The sequence below is a fragment of the Phoca vitulina genome, unplaced genomic scaffold (assembly GCF_004348235.1).
Source record: "Phoca vitulina isolate PV1807 unplaced genomic scaffold, GSC_HSeal_1.0 scaffold9, whole genome shotgun sequence".
NCBI classification, from domain to species: Eukaryota; Metazoa; Chordata; class Mammalia; order Carnivora; family Phocidae; genus Phoca; species Phoca vitulina.
Genome location: NW_022589712.1, coordinates 54,075,221 through 54,081,097, shown reverse-complemented (window position 1 = coordinate 54,081,097; position 5,877 = coordinate 54,075,221). Strand labels below are relative to the sequence as shown.

Genomic DNA, 5,877 nt, shown 5'->3' with positions numbered 1-5,877 from the left:
GGCCCAAGAAGTGGCCCATCTTTCTGACATCAAGAGACCTGCCATGGAAGAAAAACAGAAACAGCACAGATGGAGCTGCTTTTCAAATCCTTAGGGATGTCCTGAGATTAGCAGCTTTCCTCTGTGTCGGCCTCAAAGACTTCCTTCACAATTGTTCATAAGCTAGCTCAAGGGATAGGCAGTGAAGTTCACTAAAACAAAAACATAACTCAAACATCCAAAACAGCTGGTGGAAATTGTGACGGTTTTAGAGGAGCTGACTTATCTAGCTGAGTCAAAACAAGTGTGAGCGCTTCAAACAGGCACGAGATCAGAAACAAAATTAGGTGTTTATTGAGTGCTGTCCTTCTTGATTTTTTTTCTCCCTGGCCAGACATGAATCTCCTCCTTAGCTTCATCCTGACAAGGAATAATATCCTTTATGACATAAGACTTGACATTTGGGGCAATTCATTTTAAAATAAGGTTTTCGTCCTAATTGTAAGAGTACTTTATGTTATTTAGAGAAAATTCGGGGGGTGGAAGCTAAATAAATAAACATCCCAACGCTACTGTTTCCGTTAGGTTTTTCTGACTTACACCCATCCCACACAATTTTAAATATTTATGTCTTTATTAAAAGGACTTATTTTAATTCTGATTTTTCATCTAGTATATTATGACCATTTCCCCTGGTCGTTGATCTATTCTTCCACAACATTTTTATGTCTGCAAATGAACACCATCAGTTATTTAGCTAATGCCAATTATAAACACTTAGGATATTTCTAATTTTGTGCTATGGTAAACACTGTTGTGAAGAATATCCTTTTGATAAGCTTTGCGCAGGTACAGAGGAAATTTACTTTCTCTTTTAGGGCACTAAAATTCAGGAAATAACATGGATGGTAGTTAGCACGGACGGAGTACAGCCCCTTTCTCCGGAGACTTTCTGCCAATTGTCTCCTTTTGCATATTTTCAGACCAGTTGGACAGCCACTGTTAGAACTTCAAGGCCTTCCTGGTTTCATAGAAGCTTTGCTTTCAGTTAAGTTCATGGTCTCTTCAGTTTGCAATGCAGAGACACTGAAATAACTTTTTAAAATGCATGGCAAGAAATAAAAGCAAAGAAAATAAATAAGTATTAGGGAAGATCACTAATCCTGGTAGGAAAAAGAAAATAAAGAACTACATCAAAAAAGGGTATCAGGCTGATTACACTGGGCCACTCAAAACTTTATCTTCCAGAAAACTCTCAAATTTAGATAATTCGTAGCAGGTTTTACAACCACAGAAAACTAGCTAAAATTTTCCACTTTCTTATTTTTCCTATTTTCTAACTCAAAAAGTGAAATGAAATATTCCAAAGGAGAAGACTTTTAAATGGCAGCATTACCTCTCATTCTAGATTTACTGCCCACACTGAACAACAATTGCTTCTGTATTGGCACGAGCCATTCAGCCACTCACCATCGGGAGATGAATCATTCCCCATGAAAAATCATTCCAGAATTTGGATAACAGAGAAGTTTGCCTCCCGCCAAAAGCTCAACGAATGCTGGTAAAATTTGGGGAAATCATGATCATGAAAGCGTGCCATAGTTTCGAAGAGTGTCTCTTAGTAGTCACTGCACTCTCTGCCTTCTGAAAACAGCGTAAGCAACTTCATGCACACACAGCCCCTGCCAGTTTCCCTTAAAAGTCTCGTTCTCTTCATCACCACTGAGTGGAATTAAAAACAGTTGGTCAAGCTCCACTAATCGACAGCTGCTTGCAATTAGATGAAGCATTTAGAGCCATTCTCTTAACTACCTTCCCAACTGCCTAACCATTCAGCATGAGCAATACACCGTGACAATTTGCCAGAATGTTTAACTTATCTCCATCTCTGGTGGTTTCTATACCTTCCTTATTTTCTTCAGTCTTCCCACACACTGTCTGACTCTTCCAGTTCCTCTTGTTAAATTAGGGGTATACAGAGAAGGGATTAGTTGAAACCAGGTCGAGCCGCTTTGTGCTAAGATGGAAAATTCTACCCAGGCAACTATTAGAGGGCAGAGTAGATCTTGATATTTCTCAAGGAGAAGGGGGGAAAATGCCTTTTCTTTTCTCTTCTTCTTTTTTTTTAAACAATGAACTGGAAAGTTTCACTGTAATTTTGCTCCTTAACGGCAATGAGGAAAAATAAAAGTTACTGGACTTTTATAAACTCTTTCCAATTCTCATAACTTATAAACATTAATCTTAGAATAGGGAGAAAACATATAGATCATTTTATTCAATTTTTTTCTTTACAAACTAGGCATCCAGAGCATAGATGCTTTTCTCAATGTCACAGAAAAATTGGCAGAGCATGAACTGAACCCAACTCTCCTGATTCTCAGTCCCGATGGACTTGTGCTGCTCCAGCTCCCTTCTCTAAAGAGAAAATCTTCCCATCTCTAGAAGGAGCCAGAGGCCAGGACGAGGCCAGGACTTGCCCTATCCAAAGGGATAAAACTACAGTCCTCCCAAGATTCTCTAGCCAGAAGCCTATCTTAGAGCTTAAAGTGGAAAGAAAAACAGACATGATACGGCTTTTCTTTTGCAATTATTTTTCTCACTACCTCATGCACACACACAGGAAAAAGGCTATCTGCAAACCTAACCATATTTTATGTTTTCTCTCCACTTCATCCCCATCCTACCCTCATTTGACCAATTTTGTGGTACAAGGTAGGAAGGGAAGGAAAAAGAAATGAGAGAGGTGGGGGCAGGGAATCAGTGGAAGGAAGCAGTTATACCCACTCAAAATTCAGGAAGTTAGAATGAGAGCTGGGACAAGAACGGGAGCCCTCCTACCCCAGACCTCATGTTCACAGCCTTGGCTTTTCCTTTCACCACTCTTCCTGAGGCTAATCACCTCATCTCCAGAAACCTCCTCATAACCTCACACCTCTAGTCCAGTCCTTCGGACAGTTGTGGAGTCTACTTTCTGTACCTGTGGGCATGCTAGAATGTCAATTCACTTTCTCCTTAAACTTCTATTTCCATTATACTTACAATAGAAAGTTATCCTCATTTCTGCTTCAAAGTCTTTTTGTTGATCATTTCATTATGCTTTTCTATACAATTTACATATAATATGTTCCTGCTATATATGTGGACACAGATAATAGGTCCCAGCTCCATTTACATAGAGAGATATATAAATGATAGATAGAGATAGAAATGTTTAAAATTTTCCTGTGGCCATCATGTTCCAACCATATATATATATATTTATATATATATATATATTATATATATATATATATATATATATATTATATTATTCTGGCTCTTTCCCATCTTGCAAGATGGCAGGTGAAAAGGCTGAGAAACCAGAAAGGAAAGAGAAGAAACCCAAAGCCAAGAAGGCTGATGCCATGGCAAAGTTAAAAAGTGTAACCTCAAGGCCAAAACACTCAACAGGGAAAGCCTCACTGCAGCCAAAATCCCATCCTGGTCAAAGAAATCGGCAAATATTCCTGATCTGCTCTGTACAAGAGGAAGTATTCGGCAGCTAAATTCAGGATTGAAAAGAAAAAGGAGAAAGTTCTTGCTACTGTCACGAACCCGGTTGGTGGCAACGAAAATGACGGCTTCAACTGGCTAAACTTCACAAAATGCCTAGATGCCATGCTACTGAAGAGGTTCCTCAAAAGCTGTGGAGCCACAGCAAAACCCCTCAGGCAGCAGGTGAAAAAACTGAGCTACTCTCCCTCCCAGGACCATTCTGATCATCCTCCCTCCGCACCACCGAGGTAAAAAAGTGGTCTTCTGGAAGCATCTGAGCACAGGGCTTGCCATTTGCACCTGGACTTCTGATCATCACCGAATTCTCTACATAGAACACGAGAGACATTTGTCATCACCACCTCCACCAGAATTTATATCAGTGGTGTGAAGTTCCAAAACATCTCACAGATGCTGACTTCAGGCAGAAGCAGCTATGTAAAGCCCAGACACCAGGAAGGTGAGGTCTTTGACAGAGAAATACAAGCTTATAGAGCCGCACAAGGTGGACACCCAAATTCTGCCCCGAATCAAAGCTGGTCCTCAACTCCAGGGCTAGCTCCATTCTGAGTTTTCTCTCACCAATGTAGTTCATCCTCATAAACCGGTGTTCTAAATTTCTTACAAAGAAGCAACCAACTGATACATTTCAAAAAAATTATTCTGGTTGGTGTTAGTACTACAAGTATAAGCTGGTCAACCTGACATAAGTATATTATAAATCTTACAGATAATTATTAAATAGATAAGTGTATTGGAAATTAGTCTCTTAATGAACTCAATGACATTGTTTTTATCCCAATTAATTCATGTATCTGTGATTTATTGTTAATGCTACACTGTGGCAATTTTCAGAATCACGTCTTTTCCCAATTTTTCATTTTCATAGAGGTAAGCACTGAGAAAATGCTTGTTTCATCCACCTAAATATATAAAGGAAATAGAAGTTTTGTTACAGTGATGTCCCTAAATTCTAGGTCTCCTTCCTAGTTACATACCAAAATGACAAAGTGGTCCATCATCAAAAATTATTTTTAAAGCCCTACCTGCTGACTGCATATTTAGGACTTCCTTCAATTTATTTTTATTTAAATTCAATTAACATATATTATTAGTTTCAGAGGTAGAGTTTAATGATTCATCAGTTGCATCTAACAGCCAGTGCTCATTACAACACGTGCCCTCCTTAATGTCCATCACCCAGTTACCCCATCCTCCCACCCACCTCCCCTCCAGTAAACCCTCAGTTTGTTTCCTATAGTTAAGAGTCTCTTATGGTTTGTCTCCCTCTCTGATTTTGTCTTATTTTATTTTTCCCTCCCTTCCCCTATGATCCTCTGTTTTGTTTCTTAAATTCCACATATAAGTGAAATCATATAATTGTCTTGCTCTGATTGACTTATTTTGCTTAGCATAACACCCTCTAGTTCCAGCCACGTTTTTGCAAATGGTAAGATTTCTTTTTTTATGGCTGAGTAATATTCCATTGTTTATATATACCACTTCTTCTTTATCATTCCCCTGTCGATGGATATCTGGACTCTTTCCATAGTTTAGCTATTGTGGACGTTGCTGCTATAAACATTGGGGTGCAGGACCCCTTTGGATCACTATGTTTGTATCCTTTGGATAAATACCCAGTAGTGCAATTGCTGGGTTGTAGGGTAGCTCTATTTTCAACTTTTTGAGGAACGACCATACTGTTTTCCAGAGTGGCCGCACCAGCTTGCATTCTTACCAACAGTGTAAGAGGGTTCCCCTTTCTCCGCATCCTCGCCAACATCTGTTGTTTCCTGACTTGTTAATTTTAGTCATTCTGAATGGTGTGAGGTGTTATCTCATTATGGTTTTTTATTTGTTTTTCCTTGATGCCAAGTGATGTTGAACATTTTTTCATGTGTTTGTAGGGCCTCCTTCAATTTTGTTAAAAACCTAGAACTAGAGATCAATTGCCTTGAGAATAGATTTTGGGTTTGCTACATGATAAGAGTTATTCATTTTTTCAAAACCGATGTCAACGTTTTGAGTTATTCCTTATTTTGTCCCCCAAGTGATTTTTACACCCTAGAACAAGGCACCCTAGCAAGATTCACTAGGAAATAAGTATGACTTTATTCATAAGGAGGTAGGAAAGGTAAGTGAGCCCTTTGGGCAGATCCATTTTAGGAGAACATAAAAAGATGATTCTCTGAGAACTCTATGTGCTTGCATAGCCTTAGGATTTCTTCATGCACCCTGGGAATATTCTAGGCTAAAGATCCTACATGACCCAGCCCCTACCTGCTTGCTAATCTCCTTTCAAACCCTTCTTTCCTCCATGCTTTCAGTTCCTCTGGGTCCTTGAGTGTGCAGGCTCTGCTG

General features: G+C 39.2%; 1 pseudogene; it reads left to right on the top strand.

Moving 5' to 3' along the window:
- The first annotated feature begins 3,317 nt into the window (after positions 1-3,317).
- Positions 3,318-4,132, top strand: LOC116634631 (annotated as a pseudogene).
- The last annotated feature ends 1,745 nt before the right edge of the window (positions 4,133-5,877 follow it).